We start from the raw sequence: 18,075 nt of genomic DNA, 5'->3' as shown, positions 1-18,075 counted from the left end.
GCCAAGCATAGTGGCTTAGGCCTGCAATCCCAGCACTTTGGAAGGCTGAGTGCTGCAGGCCAGGAGTTCAAGATAGCCTGGGCAACACAGCAAGACCCCCGTCTCTATAAAACATAAAAATAACAAAAAGTTAAGTATTTAAAAAAAAAAAAAAAAAAACTCTCCAAAACCCAGTCCTGATCTATTGGCAGTCCCACCTTATATTATGTTCCTTTATGTACCCCAAGACCCAGGTAACTTGGATATGCAGTTTCCTCACACCCACATTTCTGACATAACCCCCAGACTTCCCTCCAGAATGCCCTCTTCCCATTGCCTCTCAGCTTTCTGGTGGTGTGATTTAATGCCACCTCTTCAGCTGAAGTTTTCCCTCATATCACCAAGGGGGCACATCACTCCCTCCACTTAATCCCTAAGGACCTTGTACAGCCCCCTTCAATGGCACCTATTAAATTCCTGTTAGTCCTTCCATGTGAGGGTGCCCCTATTCTCTCTACAGATGATTAGTTCCTTGTCAATGGAATGATGTTTCATTTATCTTTGTATCCCTCAGAACAGAGCTTCTCAAAGGGTGTGCCATGGCACATTGGTATGCCCTGAATGAGTTAAAGATGGCCTATGCCGGGGGTGGTGGCTAATGCCTGTAAACCTAGCACTTTGGGAGGCCAAGGTGGGTGGATCACCCAAGGTCCGGAGTTTAAGACCAGCCTGGCCATCATGGTGAAACCCCATCTCTAAATAAATAAATAAATAAATAAATAAATAAATAAATAAGATGGCCTAGACAGTGGTGGTCTTCTCAGCAATCCAAGCAGCCACAGAGAGACAACAGAAGCCAGAACCCACAAATGGCCAAGTCTCAAGCAGTGTCCTGCTTCAACCCAGCACATACCACCACAATTACTTGAGAACCACTCAGAAGACACTGTGATACAAAGTGGCTCACAGTAGATGCCCAATAAATACTTGCTGAACTGAATCTTGAAATAATCCATCTGTTCCCCTTCAACCACTATTCCCAAGATCATTTACCATTTCTACCATATTCTCTTAAGAACAATTTTTACTGACCATGTTATACTAGCATTACCATTCAAAGCTCACAACAGTTAACTGCATAATAAAGCAACAGCTATCAACAAACAATTCACCATAAAGAGGCTCAAACAGTTAAATTCAACACTATATAACAAAGAAATATAAGTGCCATCTTACACTATTAAATTCACAAAAACTTCTGAGGAAAAAACGGGTTTCTGTCTTACGTATGGTGAAACAGATATATTCACATATCTGTAAGGAACACAAACTGGTGTTAACACGTTTGAAAACAGTGTGACAGTATATGTGAGGAGCCATAAAAATAGTCATACCCTCTAACACAATACTGCACTCCAAAATTTACCCTAAAGATATCATTAGAAAAAATATAAAAATATCTACAATGATGCAGATTAAAGTGTTAACTGAAAACCAGCCAGAGAACAGTATACTTATGTAACATAAAAAGACTTAGGCAAATTGTAGCATCACTTGATGAAATTATTTTTGCAGCCTTTCGATATATATATTTAAATTATAAAATCTGTAAGATGTAAATATTTCATGATCTAATAGGTTTTTAAAAAACAAACTATAATGTACCATAATTTAAAATGAATAAAAATATGTATATTTTGAAATGAAAAGCCAAAAAGAAAATCTGTATTAATAACCCAACATTTAACAATTTATTTAATATCAATTTATTCAACATTAAGAAAGTTCCACCAAGGACCCAAGTCTGATAAAGTCTTAAGAGGACCTCCCTCCCTTCTACGGCTCACTTTGGCCTTGACTGAGCGTTTTCATACTCTCCTTGGTCATCGTGACCTCTAAATAACCCAGATCCCAGTTTTTCAAGGACCAGAAAACTGCCTCAGTTGGTCCTGCGATCATCCCTATGAACCAGTAGGAGACAAATCATGCAAAACGAGCACACACTCAAGAAACAAAGAACCTGGCTGGGCATGGTGGCTCATGCCTGTAATCCCAGCACTTTGGGAGGCCAAGGCGGGTAGATTGTCTAAAGTCAGGAGTTAGAGCCCAGCCTGACCAACCTGGCAAAGTCCTGGCGACTCAGGAGGCTGAGGCAGGAGAATCGCTTGAACCCAGGAGGCAGAGGTTACAGTGAGCCTAGATCCCACCAGTGCACTCCAGCCTGAGTGACAGAGCAAGGCTCCTCTTTAAAAAAAAATTATTGGCCGGGCACGGTAGCTCAAGCCTGTAATCCCAGCACTTTGGGAGGCCGAGGCGGGTGGATCACGAGGTCAAGAGATCGAGACCATCCTGGTCAACATAGTGAAACCCCGTCTCTACTAAAAATACTAAAAATTAGCTGGGCATGGTGGCGTGTGCCTGTAATCTCAGCCACTCAGGAGGCTGAGGCAGGAGAATTGCCTGAACCCAGGAGGCGGAGGTTGCGGTGAGCCGAGATCGCGCCATTGCACTCCAGCCTGGGTAACAAAAGCGAAACTCTGTCTCAAAAAAAAAAAATTATTTATTAGTTTAACATTTATTTTATTAACAATTTACTTATCACTTTAACAATCAGCAAGTAGTCAGCCCAAGTTTCACTGTAAACCCTAAATATATACAGTATTGCCATATTAAAGTCTCTAGGATTCTCAAGGCCAACTTGCTGGCTTAGCAGTGGACTGTATCAGTTAAAAGGCAGTATGGACTCAGATAAATTAAAGAATGAGGGGCCAAGGAGACTTGAGAACAACTAAAAGCAAAACGTAGACAGATTTTTGTTTGTTTGTTTTGTTTTTTTTGAGACAGAGTTTCGCTCTTGTTACCCAGGCTGGAGTGCAATGGCGCGATCTCGGCTCACTGCAACCTCCACCTCCTGGGTTCAGGCAATTCTCCTGCCTCAGCCTCCCGAGAAGCTGGTATTACAGGCACGGGCCGCCATGCCCAGCTAATTTTTGTATTTTTTAGTAGAGACGGGGTTTCACCATGTTGACCAGGATGGTCTCGATCTCTTGACCTCGTGATCCACCTGCCTCAGGCTCCCAAAGTGCTGGGATTACAGGCTTGAGCCACCGCGCCCAGCAGACAGATATTTTTTAACTACAAAAAACAAAGTTACAAAGTCCAGCTTAAACTAGATGAGCAAAAAGTGGCAGGAGATATTTTTTTAAGTCTTACACAGCCAGAGCGCAAAAGGGAGGATGGAAAGTCATTTTATTAAGAGCTGAAGCTAGCTAGCCGGGTACAGTGGCTCACACCTGTAATCTCAGAACTTTGGGAGGCTGAGGCAGGTGGATCACTTGAGGTCAGGAGTTCAAGACCAGCCTGACCAACATGGTGAAACCTCATCTCTACTGAAAATACAAAATTAGCCGGGCATGGTGGCACATGCCTATAGTCCCGGCTACTTGGGAGACTGAGGTAGAAGAATCACTTGAACCCAGAAGGTGGAGGATGTAATGAGCCAAGATTGCGCCACTGCACTCCAGTCTGGACAACAAGAGCAAAACTCCAACTCAAAAAAAAAAAAAAAAGAGCTGAAGCTTTCTGGAGATGAAGATAGCTCACAAAAGACAAGTATTGAAAATTCATTAAAAAATAATTTTAGGCAGTGGCTCATGCCTGTAATCCTAGCACTTTGGGAGACCGAGGGGAGTGGATCACCTGAGGTCAGGAGTTCAAGACCAGCCTGGCCAACATGTAAAACCCCATCCCTGCAAAAACACAAAAATTAGCTAAGCACAGTGGCAGATGCCTGTAATCCCAGCTACTTGGGAAGCTGAGGCAGGAGAATCGCTTGAAGCCAGGAGGTGAAGGGTGCAAGTCAGCGAAATCACGCCATTGTACTCCAGCCTGGGTAACAAGAACGAAACTCCGTCTCAAAAAAATAATAATAATAATTTTAACTCTGATGCTTCACAAGCACAGTATTAAAAGCCTTCTGATTTATTTCTGTAATATTACCATTTTCTAAGTGTAATAATGAAAGACCAAGATACTGTAGCTGACCAAGAAGATTAATTACTGTGAAATCATAAATACTCAAGACTAAGCTGTCTTTAATTAACAGGCATTTCAGCAAAAGGTAAATCATCTGAAAGACTAATAGCATGAATACAGGCAGTACAACCACTAGGAAAAAAAGTTCAACCTTTTGTTTCTATTGATATGTCCTCAGTATTTAGATCTATACAGTCATTTATGGCACTACGTAAACAGCGGATAACAGGAAAAACAATTCAATACTTAAAAGTTCATCAGAGCACAAAGTAATTGCCAAGCAAGAATCTTGACACAAAAACTGAAGAATTCTCAAGTTCCAATAGCATGCAGACAAGCTGAGCCCCTACGCAATTACTCGTAGGAACAGAAGTGGAAGATTAACCTACCCTCACTCTTTTAAAACTAACCTGACAAGGCAGCAGGCAGTCTCTTTGGAGTCTGTTCATCATTCAGTCAGTTGCAGAAGAAACCAATTCCGTTAGGATCTGTGCCTTCACCTTACCACTGTTTCACTACAGCCCTGTATCACTTCATCCTGTCCTACCTTATTCTTTCTGGCCATTCTAGTCTAGATTAAGTCTCTTTGTATCTTTTTCAGGCATTATAAATTTCTTGTATTCTAAATAAAGTTCTCCTAAACCTTACTCACCTGCAGTTCACTGCACTGGGTATCACCCAAATAGCCCATCAGAGCTCTTTATAATTTCTGAAAGACAAAGAAGAAAGTTTGTTTAATACATAGTAGAAAACACCATTCACCAAGGTATCAGTTCCAAAGTATTTGTATCTAATATTCGCAGCATATGGTCTTTTGGTCCACAGTAGCTCAATAAAATGTAGCATGACCAGCATTGGACCAAGAGTCTTGAGATAAGCCTCCAAAGATTAAAAAAAAAAGCAGCTTGGTTTAATGTTGCTACTTCTGAGCTGCATGACCTTGAGCAACACATTTAATTTCTTCAGGCCTAAATTTCCTTATCTGGAAAAGAAGTCACTTGGACTAGCTAGAGAAAGAAGAGCACAGGCTTTCCAGAAAGAACACCAGCTCCAATACTTTACTGGTCTCGTGATGTTACGTTAGTTGAGTCACACTTAAGCCTGAATTTCTTCCTTTGTAAAATGGAAATAACTGTCTTGTGAGTTGTTATAAGAATTAAAGGAGATAATGAGTTATAAAAAGCCTATAGTAAATATACTGCGCAGCTTATCCTAAAATTCAACAGATGGTAATTCATTACCACCATGAACCCCCACCAGCTCTAACATTACATGAGTTCAATTCACATATATTTCTTTAAAAGATCAACAAATCAAAGCTATCAACCTGACCAAAAAATTAACTGTTTTTGTGTTTCTCAATTCTATTACAGTTATCTTAAACTGATGGGAGTTTATCATTATTACTTATCACAGAAAATAAGAACAGAATAGTCCCTGCACAACATCTAAACTCTGGTTCAATGACCATGCCTTTTCTGACTTCTCACTCTACTTCCACACTGCCAGAATATCTCAAGAATAGAGAGGTCTTCCAAAAGCTAAATGACACCCAGCTGTTTACCACAGTCAGCTAAGGGGAGCAGGACTAGAGACAGAGGAAGAAGAACAGAGGCTTTTTTTTTTTTTAACTTTTTTTACTTTACGAACTTAAGTACTGCTCAAACTTGTTTACCATAAGCATATATGAGTTTTGCATAAAAGCAAACAGTTTTTTTAAACTATATTAGTTAAACATATTGCCTACTGACAGGAAGCTCGCATTATAGGACATTTTTATCACAACCAAGAGAATTTCTGCAGAAGAAAGCCAAAAGGCAAATTCAGATGTTCCAAGAACACCTAAAATATGGCATAAAAATGACAAAAATCACAAACATTCACACTTCAGAATGGTTCAGTTGAAAAAGATGCCATGCATTCTTTGAAGAACCTGAGGATGAATCAGTTCTTTTTGTTCAAAGGCAAAATGAATGTATACACTCTGCTTTTACCAAACAACTTCCTGCTCTTACTTGGAGAAACTGACCCAGTACAATTTACAAGAGTAAACAAGTTGGTATGACTGCTGGTATGAAATACTTTCCATTTCTTTTAAACAATTAGAAGTTGACCAAAATAGTTATTACATGTATATATAAGTAACATTCTTCCTGTTACATCTATAGTGGTCTTTTTAAAAAGAGGAATATTAACTTCTAACAGATTCAGGATTACTCAGAACTATTATCCCAGCCACCCTCAAAGCAATAAACCTTCATGCTGCTTCTAGCCAATGCTACAGAAGTAACCCTGACTGCATTCATTAACTGAAATGAATGGTAAGATGGTATGGCATACTCTCCGCTTGTATCACTTTTCTTCTAGAAACATTTCAAAATATTACTTAGAAATCCAATTACATCTGCTGACATCTACATGTACATTCACTTCAGGTTAATGAAAATAAAACCTAAAAAGTTGCTTATAATTTTTTAAGTAGTTCCTCTCCCTCTCTTGGGTAACTATTGTTGATAAACTTGGCCCAAAATCTTTTGTACGTTTGAAACAACAGGCAAAGGTCCTTATTTCTCGTATGGGGCCTGTATTTGGATCCTAGGGTCTCTGACAATCATAGACTAATCCGCATTCAATATTAATGCCAAGCCTATTGCTTAAACGGAGAACACATGCATCTATAAGATCTGGGCTACTTACTTGTAGGTCCCTCTGCACTATACTTAGCCTTTCATGAATATGCTGTAGATTTTTTAATTACACTAGGCCCTTTGCAAGTAAAAAATGGCTTTTCCTGTTGTTTTGGCATCACTCCTCTTCCAGTGAAAACTGGACAGTCTATAAATATATACCAACTTTAAAACAATGTATTTTAATATCTATGGTATTAGAAAAGGAAACTTGTTAACGAATGCAATAATCAAGTTTACCAGCTGATACAAAGGTACTTACTCTCAAAAACTACAGCCTTACCTAAAAATAGTGTCCTAGCTTCCCAGCCAAAAGGACAGACTAAAAAAGCTATGTCTTTATTCAGCTCAGAGACACAGACTTCTACCTCACCACAACCTTCAGTACTATGGCATTTCCCATTTTAGAATACTTTGTGTAACAAGTTGTTTGGTGGCCAACCACTAACTTCACTTTGAAATGAATACTAACACTTCACATAGTCTACATGTGTGAAAACTGTGGAAAATGTCTTGACACAATTCAGGTCAAACAACATTAGCCACACAAGATTACCTACTTCTAAATAGTCCATTCTAGACTACAAATGAACATCTCTATAGGCAAAAAGCAGACCACCAGCTCCTTTCCATAGTTATCTGTAAGTTTCAAAAAAAAAAAAAAAAGGTAAAAAGTTCAAATTGAGAGGTCTAAGGCAGGAATATGCCTGCATCCACAAAATGAAAATAAGTTTAAAAATCCGTATTTGCTCTGCCAAAAATAAAAATTATATGAAGTAAACATAAGCACTGCTGAGTTTCAAATACAAGAAAATGTGGTATGTGCACTTACAAAAGAATCTATATCCATCTTCCTTTCCTTTTTTTTTTAAGGCAAAATGTCAATTATATGCCTCAATCTAGGGGGAAAAAAAAAAAATCACAGTTTATTCTTCTTTTTTTTTTTTTTTTTTTTTTTTTTGAGGCAGAGTTTCGATCTTGTTACCCAGGCTGGAGTGCAATGGCGCGATCTCGGCTCACCACAACCTCCACCTCCTGGGTTCAGGCAATTCTCCTGCCTCAGCCTCCTGAGTAGCTGGGATTACAGGCACACGCCACCACGCCCAGCTAATTTTTTTGTATTTTTAGTAGAGATGGGGTTTCACCATGTTGACCAGGATGGTCTCGATCTCCTGACCTCGTGATCCACCGGCCTCGGCCTCCCAAAGTGCTGGGATTACAGGCTTGAGCCACCGTGCCCGGCCTTTTATTCTTCTTAAACAGATGTGACAGACATGAAAAATTTGTGACAGGATTTCAAAATCCAGAAGGCCAGATGTGTCGGGGGAGAAAAACTACAGTAACTAATCAACTGACCACAATTACATTAAAAAAAAAAAAAAAAAAAAAAAAAAAAAAAAAAAACTTAGTAAAATATTTTAGTGTGAAAAAACTGCTTGTGAAAAATGTAAAAGTAGCAAACTTCTCTTCTTCTCTCTAGCAAACTATTCACTAACACTGTATCAATAATATCTTTTAAATCCAAAGCATTACAAATTAGATTAAATAAAGCACTTTGAATTCACACACTACGTGTGATCAGAACATAATGATAAACTAGTGTTATCCCTAATAAGCTAAACAGATCTCAACACCATCATCTTTATTTCAAAATAATTATTAAAGAGACAAGTACTACTCCATTTTTCAGAAAATAGAAGCAGGAGTGATTGACCCGCCTAATACTTTCCAATGGAAAGGGTGTACTCTACAAGAGTCCCACAAATCATGGATACACAAAATCCATATACACAATCACCAGGACTAAATGTACAGAAGGTGACAGACACCAAAATATAAATAAAATTAAGACATCCAATTAGAGTTATGCAAGAAAATTTGAATAGGAAAACTATAATTACCCCTGGTGAAGATACTGATCAAGAATAGCTGCAAATAACATTTGGCTCTTAGTAAGTACCACTATGTCTGAGTATGTTACAGCAACTGAAAAGATTGGTACATTCAACATATTTTTCCTTTCTAAATCTAGCCCTGCTCACAGACCCCATTTGACTGAGCGATATATTTGGAAAATAAAGATGGCCCCACCAAATTACTCAGTTTCAGCCTTACTCTTGTGGGTTGATTAAAATAAAGGAGGAAAAAAAGGAAATAATTTTTAACTGCAGTCTCACCTTACACATCTCACCAGCACTGTAGTTCATTAGTGATCAATTACTTCATCCAATTCCTGAGGCAAATAGAAAAGATGTGTCTATACAACACCAGTAACAGACATTATCAGTAGTAAACATTTTATCAGCCTTAAGTGAAAGGGCATCTAAATTTGAAATGGAAAAAGTTACAAAAACGGACAGTGTTGTAGCTTTGCAAGTGAGTGTTTTTTTGACCTTAAAACATTTCCTTTCAGTAAGATAAAAGAATAGATGATACCATGCTCTTAAAACTAAAAAACGTAATAGAGTTATCTTTTTCAACCCGGACTGACCTTACTTTCAAAACCAGAAAGAAATGAAGAAGAGGAAATTTTATCAATATGCGTTTAAGAAAGAGCAAAATTAAGAACAAACTAGGCAAGACAGACAACTCCTCCCTCCTTCCCCCGCTCCAGGAATCCACTGTCTCTGAAGTTACACTTTATTATATTAATGATTTGCCTGAAAAGTGTAAGTTGTGAGGGAGAAGGAATGACAACTTTTGAACTGCAAACAAAACCTGGGGATCCTGATCCGAGAAGAATCACAGGAGCCTGACTTCCTGCCCTGTCTGAAGGAGTCTCAGCAAAGGCTAGGGTGCAGAAGGCTCCAATAATTTGGGGGAAAGAAATCAAAGTTCCCTAGGTAAGACTGCAGTCTGAGCCCTTGAAAAGGGTACTGAAGTACTCTCAAGGAATCTCCAGGAAAAGAGAGCCTATCTTTATTTTCGTTGATGTGCTTGTGGGCCAAAGAGCATTTCCGAGGAGGGGGCGGGGAAAGGGGGGAAGAAAGTGAATCTCGGGCCGAAAGCCCTCCGCGGGGCAGGGAGGGAGCGCACCCCTGACCCACTTTTCCCGATAACCCCAGCTCTGGCCCCCGCCCCACCCGCGAGAAGTCCGAGCCCTGAGGGGGGCATCGAGCGGGGCGTGGGAGGCCCGCACGCTCCCCACCCCCAGCCGCGACCCAGAGGAGGGGAACGTGCAGGGAGGCTCGAGTCCCCCTCCCAGAGTGCCCCGGGCCGGAGAAACCTCCCGCAGGCTCCCGGGCCCGGCGTGCAAGGCCCCCTCCCCGGCCAGGGCCCAGGGCGCCGCGGCCCCCAGCGGAGGGGACGGGGACTGAGTAAGGGAAGAAGCTGTAAACAGCCCCGGCGTCCGGGCCTCGCCTCGAAGAGCCCCGCTTCCCAGGCCCCGCCGCGGGCCGCCCCGGCCCACAGCCCGCCCCGGGGCCGCCGCGCCCCGGGACCGGGACACCGGAGGGCAGTCGGGTCCCCTCCCCGGAGGGCTCCGGGAGCTCGCGGAGCGGCCCCAGGAGCAGAGAAGGGGGAAGTCAGGACTTACCTGTCATTACTTTCTACGCCATCTTGGATCCACTTGTCAACGTCCCCACAAAGCATTATGGGTAAGAAAGAGCCTTTAAAGTGACTCCCCCCGGCCCCCGACTCCCGCCTCCCGCCGCCGGCGCCGCCCCCTCCGGCCGCGCCTCCCGCCCGGAAAGTTGCCCCGGGTGGCCCGCCGGCCCCGGCGCCCGCAGCGCGGCCCCCACCCCTTCCCCGGGCGGCCGGCATTGAAAATTCACCCGCATTTTTGAAACGTGGCTTTGGGGTTTTCTCTCTTTCTCCTGCCCCGGCCTCCCTGCCCCCACACCCGGTCTTCTTGACCCGCCGCGCTCCTGCCCGGGCAGACGCCCTGCGTCTGCATTGAATCAGCCCGCGGTTTCCCTGCCGCTGGCGGCGCGGAGCTGCTCACGGATTGATTTGTGCGCGTGGATGTGAGCGTTTCTGCTCCTGCGGCCCCGCTTCCAGGAAGCCCGCGGGCAGCCGGGGTCGCCTTCAGGGCCCCGCAGCCCAGCCCCGCACCCGCCGGCCGGAGAGGTGCCTCTGGCCCTGGGAAAGCGCCCCGGGGCCGTCGGGCTCCGGGAACTGGGAGGACGCCGTGTCCCCGAGTCCACCAGCGTCGAAGCACGATTAAAGAAAAAAAAAAAAAAAAAAAAAAGAATGAGCCAAATGCAACTTTTTACCCCTGGTTTACTCAGCCTCCCGCGGTCTCCTCCTGGCGGGTAACGTGATCCGCGACCCTCTAGGTGGAGACCCCTCCCCTAGGAATGTGGCTCCCGGCTCCGCGGATCCCGCCTCGGAGCGTCCGGGCTGCGGACTGTGGCTCCGAGGCAGGTAATCGGGGGCGCGGGCCCGGGGCGGGGCGGGGCGCGGAGGCCGCCTGGGCTCGGGGGAGGGTCCCAGGCAGAGAGCAGGGTGCGCCTGTCCGGATCCACCTGGCGGGTCCCAGTCCCGCGGCAAACTCAGGCGACTGGGCCGGGGGAGAACCGCGGGCGTCGCTCCAGCTCGGGAGGCGGGAGGCGGGGACGCCCGGCGTCTCCGGGCTGCGACCCGCTGCGTTGGAAAGTGCCAGGCTCTTCGGCGCGGGCCGGGGTCTCTGACCCGGGCGAGCACCCCCCGCCTGCCTTCCCCCTGCTGCCGGGCATCCTCTCTCCCCGCGACACCGCGCCGGCTGCTCAGGGCGAGCAGAGAGGGCACTGGCCCCGGGCCCTGAGCCGGTCGCCCCCTGTCCCCTGGAGCCCCGGCGTCCAGCCGCCCAGGTTCCCCTTGCGACGGAGATCCGTTGTCACCCTCCGCCCGAGTTCTCCCCAGAACCTCAGGTCCCTGCTTTGCTGTCTTTGGAGGCCAGCTCCAGTTGCTTTTTTTTTCCCCAAGCAAGTTTTTACAACAAGGAGATGTCCAAAAGAAAATCCTCCAAGACAGGAATGCTTGCTAATTGTATTCGGTGCAAAATGCTGTTGAACGGCTCTGCATTTAAAAGAAGAACGCACAGGCACCGGCTTTAAAACCCCCTTTCGGTGCACAGAGAGGGCCTGGGCCTTGGGTCTACCCGAGGGTTTTACGCTCCTCCAGACGCTATGAGCAGCCTCAAGAGGAACCTGGGCAGTGGCAGACGGGAGCCCTGCCCCCGGGGAGCCAAAAACTCCACCAGGCAATTGTCCCTGTGTGATGAGAAGAGTGAGGTGTAGACACATTGAGGGATTGGCCCCGGGTCACTCGCGAGGGAGGGAACGAAGTAATGAGTCATTCCCAGCCAAGAACGCTCGCTGCATGCTGGGGAGCAACCTCCCCTGAGTCACCCGCTTCTCAGCTCAGAATGAGTGGAGAAACTGGAGCCTGGAGCCAGGTTCTTAGACTGTCCAGCTTAGGTAGCCACCAGGGGCATGGGCTAGGCTAGGGAGAGGCAGTGCCCCTCCTGCTGGAAAAATGGGATGCTTGGCCCTGTCTTTCCAGGGGGCACCCCAGGTGCTGCTTTTCCAATTCCTCCTTTGCACTTATTTAGCCACTGGTATTCACTGACTCAGTGGTTGTTCAGTTTGTATGGCACCTTTCTGTGTGTAGTCTAAGGTTACTATTAGGTTAATGCAAAAGTAATGGCAAAAGCCACAGTGACTTTTGCACCAACCTAATATAAGTAAACAGGAAATAAGCTGAGGACAAGGACTGTGTCTCCCAAACACGTTTCTTTGATATGCAGCTTTTCTTGGCCTTGCATAGGCATTGATCCAAGTAAGTGTTCAGTTTGTGTGGCTGCCTCCAGTGTGCCATCCAAGCCCAGCCTTGTCAAATACACCCCCTGTTGCCTGAGCTGGGATGGCCTGCCAGCTCTTCTCCCAGCCCCCACTCTGTACCTACAGTGCATCCTCCACCTGACTAGCCCTATGACTTTTGATTAATGTAAATCAGATCAAGACTCCTCTGCTGAAACCTACCAAAGCCTTCTCCATCACACTTGAAATTAAAAAACCCAAATTCTCAGGCCAGGCGTGGGGGCTCACGCCTGTAATCCCAGCACTTTTGGAGGCCGAGGCAGGCAGATCACGAGGTCAGTAGAGAGCAGCCTGGCCAATATGGCGAAACCCTGTCTCTATTAAAAACGCAGAAATTAGCTTGGGGTTGTGGCCATGCCTATAGTCCCAGCTACTTGGGAGACTGAGGCAGGAGAATTGCTTGAACCCAGAAGGTGGAGGTGTCAGTGAGCCGAGATCACGCCACTGCACTCCAGCCTGGGCAACAGAGTGAGACTGCGTCTCAAAAAAACAAACAAACAAAAAAAAACCAAATTCTCAATCACGGCCTACAAGCTCCTGTGTGAGGTGGTCCCACTTTCATCATATTTAGGTCTCTTCAAAGAGGGCTTTGTGATCCCCCTCGCCAGAGCAAGTCACTCTGAACACCTGACCTGTGTTAGAAGTGCTCTTGTTTATCTGTTAGTTGTTTCTCATCTGCCCCGCCCCTGTTAGAGCATAGGCTCCATCAGGGCACAGACCCTGTCTGGCTTATTTGCCTCAGTGACTAGACCAGGGCCTGGCACCTACATAGATGCTCAGCAAGTTGTTAGTCGAGTACATGACCAAACTTCTCTCAGGGATGGGCATGTTGATGAAAGGGAGTGCTAGAGCATGCAGCAAGATGCTGAGGGCCTTGCCTTATGTCTCTTCAGTCCACTCTGACCACACACAGCTAGAGGCAGGCAAATAGGAACAGTGGTGTGGGGAAAACAGGTCCCTTGGCCACCATTGACTTGGCTCAATGCTGATTCTGATCTGATGAACACACATAGCCCCAACTAATCCCTCTGCATCACATCCCTCTCCTTCCTTCATTTTCTTATTTCTCCTCTAATCCCCACTAGCGATGGCTTCTTTTTTTTTTTTTTTTTTTTAAATAGAGTCTTGCTCTGTTGCCCAGGCTGGACTGCAGTGGCGTGATCTCAGCTCACTGCAACCTCCATCTCCTGAGTTCAAGCAATTCTCCTGTCTCAGCCTCCTGAGTAGCTGGGATTACAGGCACCCGCCACCACGCCCAGCTAATTTTTTATAATTTTAGTAGAGCCAGGGTTTCACCATCTTGACCAGGCTGGTCTCGAACTCCTGACTTCATGATCCACCCACCTCAGCCTCCCAAAGTGCTGGGATTACAGGCGTGGGCTGCCATACTCAGCCTTTTTTTGTGTGTCTTGCTCTGTTGCCCAGGCCGGAGTGCAGCAGCCCGATCTTGGCTTATTGCAACCTCCGCTTCCTGGGTTCAAGGGATTCTCCTGTCTCAGCCTACCAAGTAGCCGGCACCGGTATTAATGCCCAGGTAATTTCTGTATTTTTAGTAGAGACTGGATTTCGCCATGTTGACCAGGCTGATCTCAAACTCCTGGCCTCAAGTAATCTACCCACCTCAGCCTTCCAAAGTACTGGGATAACAGGCGTAAACCACTGCCCCCAGCCACAATGCCTTCATTTTCTGCTGCTTGGAGAGTCCCAAAGCTCAATTCTTGGGTCTTTCTTCTTCTTCACCTATACTCCCTGATCATTTGTTTCAGTCTCAAGGTTTTAAATACCATGTTTACCCTGAGGAAGAAGTCCCCAACCTAGAGCTCAAATCCAGAGCCTTGCCCTGAACTTCAGACTCTTATCAACATCTTGACATCTCCACTTGGACATCTTTTAGACATCTCAGAGTCAGCATGAGAAGAACTGAATTCTTTTTTTTCTCTTTTTTGAGATGAAGTCTTGCTCTGTCACCCAGGCTGGAGCGTAGTGGCACCATCTCGACTCAATGCACCCTCTCCCTCCCAGGTTCAAGCGATTCTCCTGCCTCAACCCCCTGAGTAGCTGGGACTACAGGCACCTGCCAACACACCCGGCTAATTTTCCTATTTTTAGTAGAGACGGGTTTCACCATGTTGGTCAGGCTGGTCTTGAGCTCCTGACCTCGTGATCTGCCTGCCTTGGCCTCCCAAAGTGCTGGGATTACAGGCATAAGCCACTTCACCCAGACCAAGAATTGAATTCTTGAGCTCCCCACACAAATAATGCTCCATCGTGGTCTTCCCCAGCTCCATCCCTGGTGACCACATCCTTAAAATTGGCCAGGTTACAATCCCTCCTTTCTCTCAAATTCCACCTTCAATCCATCTGCAAATCCTTCTGAAATATATCCAGATCTGATCGCTTCTTACCACCTCCATCGTTTCCACTCTGGTCCAGTCCACTGTGATCTCCTCCCGTTCGCCCACATCCAGTCTCTTCTCAAGGTAACTGGGCCTGATAAACTGCAAAGCAAATTGCATCACACCTCTCAGTACAACCTTCTGGCTTCTATTCATCTCGTTCAGAGGAAAAGCTAGAGTCCTACACAGTCGGCCTCTTCTCATCTCTCTGACCTCATCTCCTACCTCTCTCCCTGCTCTGCCCTGCTTCAGCTGTAATGCATTCTTTTTTGAGGATCTGCATGGCTCACTCTGCTTTGCTCACTCCAGTAAGTCCCTCTCACCATTCTGTTTAAAATTACAGTATTCGTCAACACACACACAAATTCCATATTTCTTCTCATGCTTTACTTTTTTTCTCCAAAGCATTTATTGCCTTTGAACATACGTAGTTTATTCAGTTTCTTATCTGTCTCTCCTCATGTGACAGAGTCAGCTTGCTAATTACCAAATACTCCTGTCTGCTGCTGGGAACTACATTTGCCGGATGTGCCCTTGCATTTGGCTGGGCCGTGTGATTCTTGCCAATGGACGTAGAGCAGAAATTGGACTCTGAATGAACACTCAGAAACTGGCTTGGCCAAAACCACCTGCACTGGACTCTTAAGTTGAGAAGACAATAGATCTTTTTTTTTTTTTTTAATAGACAGTTCCACTCTTTTCGCCTAGGCTGGAGTGCAGTGGCGGAATCTCAGTTCACTGCAACTTCGGCTCTGTGCAACCTCCGCCCTCCGATTTCAAGTGATTCTCCTGCCTCAGCCTCCCAAGTAGCTGGGACTACAGGCAACCACTGCCACCCCTGACTAATTTTTGTATTATTAGTAGAGACAGAATTTCACCGCATTGGCCAGGCTGGTCTGGAGCTCCTGACCTCAGGTGATCTGCCCGCCTCAGCCTCCAAAAGTGCTGGGATTAGAGGCATGAGCCACCACCCCTGGCTGATAGATCTTTAGGGTGTTAATCCACATGACTAGCACCTCAATTACAGTACCTTAGTTACTGTGGCCTACTTGAATGGAAGCTCAGTGAGGGTATGAATGGATGGATGTAGTGTTCATTAATGTCTCTGTCCTCAGTGCTTAGAACAAAGCTTGACATATTGTAAGTACTTAATAAATATTTATTGAATGAATAAGTGAACAAATGAATGAATGAATTCCCTTTTCTACCATGAATTTCAAAAATAAGTGAATGGTTGGAAGGAAGAACACAAAGGAAAATGATTAAATTGTTTTGGATTTTTTAAATTTTTTTTTTTTGTTAAAAGTAGAAACTGAGGGCCGGGCGCGGTAGCTCACGCCTGTAATCCCAGCACTTTGGGAGGCTGAGGCGGGTGGATCACGAGGTCAAGAGATCGAGACCATCCTGGTCATCCTGGTGAAACCCCGTCTCTACTAAAAATACAAAAAAAATTAGCTGGGCATGGTGGCGCGTGCCTGTAATCCCAGCTACTCAGGAGGCTGAGGCAGGAGAATTGCCTGAACACAGGAGGCGGAGGTTGCGGTGAGCAGAGATCGCGCCATTGCACTCCAGCCTGGGTAACAAAAGGGAAACTCTGTCTCAAAAAAAAAAAAAAAAAAAAAAAGGAAAAAAGTAGAAACTGGGTTTCTAAGAATCATTGACTGTAAGGCTTTGGTAAAAATAAATAGAATTGTACCTGTAATCCCAGCACTTTGGTAGGCTAAGACTGGCAGATCACTTGAGGTCAGGAGTTCAAGACCAGCCTGGCCATCATGGCTAAACACCGTCTCTACCAAAAATACAAAAATTAGCCAGGCATGGTGGCAGGCACATATAACCCCAGCTGCTCGGGAGGCTGAGGCAGGAGAACGGCTGGAACATGGGAGGCGGAGGTTGCAGTGAGCAAAGATTGTGCCACTGCACTCCAGCCTGAATGGCAGACATCTCAAAAAATAAAAAATAAAAAGGTAAATGGAATCCCATTCTTTAAGTTTTGTTCTGCCCCATATTCACCTTTCCTTCTCTTTTTCTTCCTTCCACTTTCTCCCACCTCCATCTCTATTCCACGCAAGTTCTCCTCACTCCTGCCTTCTTCTTCCCTTTCTCTGGTGGGCTATCTTCTGTTTTTCCTCCCACTTCATCTAACAAGAATTCAGTGCTTATTAATTTCAGACACTTTGAATGCTTAGCCAAGATTTCTGCTCCAAGTTATTTAAAATATACTACAGGAAGATAACATGGGTTTAAAAATATAACAAAATGTTGGCTGGGCGCAGTAGCTCACGCCTATAATTCCAGCACTTTGGGAGGCCGAGGCAGGCAGCTCATCTGAGGTCAGGAGTTTGAGACCAGCCTAACCATCATGGGGAAATCCCATCTCTACTAAAAATACAAAATTAGCCGGATGTGGTGGCAGGCACCCGTAATCCTAGCTACTCAGGAGGCTGAGGCAGGAATATCACATGAACCTGGGAGGCAGAGGCTGCAGTGAGCTGAGATCACACCATTGCACTTCAGCCTAGGAAACAAGCGAAACTCTGTCTCAAAATATATCGATATATATATAATATATATAAATATAAATAATATATATAAAAATTATATATATTTTTATAAATGTATATATAATAAATATATATGATATATTTATTTTATATATATATATATATATATATATAAAACAAAATGTTAAATCCTTGGATTCTAACATTCCTCTTCTACTTTTTTTTTTTTTTTTTTCCTTTTTTTTCCTGAGATAGAGTCTTGCTCTGTCACCCAGGCTGGAGTGCAGTAGAGCAATCTTGGCTCACTGCAACCTCTGCCTTCCAGGTTCAAGCGATTCTCCTGCCTCAGCCACCCAAGTAGCTGGGTTTACAGGCATCCACCACCACGCCCAGCTAATTTTTTTTTTTTTTTTTTTTTTGTATTTTTAGTAGAGGCGGGGTTTCACCATGTTGGTCAGGCTGGTCTCAAACTCCTGACCTCGTGATCCACTCACCTCAGCTTTCCAAAGTGCTGGGATTACAGGCTTGAGCCACCGCGCCCGGCCTCCTCTTCTACTTTTAGGCCCACTTCGTTTCTACTGGAGGTATAGAAAAGAAGTGATGGCGGACGGGATAATGCAGGCTAACCCCGCCACTGAGGACAGCGAAAACAAAATAGACCACATTTTTTAAG

At 45.2% G+C, this 18,075-nt stretch overlaps 1 protein-coding gene across 3 annotated transcripts in view; it reads right to left on the bottom strand.

The window, feature by feature from the left end:
- The window catches only part of HELZ (helicase with zinc finger), a 174,019-nt gene extending 163,727 nt beyond the window's left edge, over positions 1-10,292 (bottom strand). For 2 of the 3 annotated variants that reach the window (XM_074388875.1, XM_010342501.3), the window contains exons 1-3: positions 10,237-10,292; positions 8,879-8,934; positions 4,667-4,723 (exon numbers count right to left, since the gene is read on the bottom strand). The gene's annotated coding sequence lies outside the window, so the exon portion shown is untranslated. The remainder of the gene's footprint in view (positions 1-4,666; positions 4,724-8,878; positions 8,935-10,236) is intronic. The other variant, XM_074388876.1, reaches the window with a different exon arrangement.
- Positions 10,293-18,075: the final 7,783 nt, after the last annotated feature.

The sequence above is a fragment of the Saimiri boliviensis genome, chromosome 17 (genome assembly GCF_048565385.1).
Source record: "Saimiri boliviensis isolate mSaiBol1 chromosome 17, mSaiBol1.pri, whole genome shotgun sequence".
Lineage (NCBI taxonomy): Eukaryota > Metazoa > Chordata > Mammalia > Primates > Cebidae > Saimiri > Saimiri boliviensis.
The sequence above is the reverse complement of the archived record's forward strand: the minus strand, read 5'-3'. Positions and strand labels throughout refer to the sequence as shown.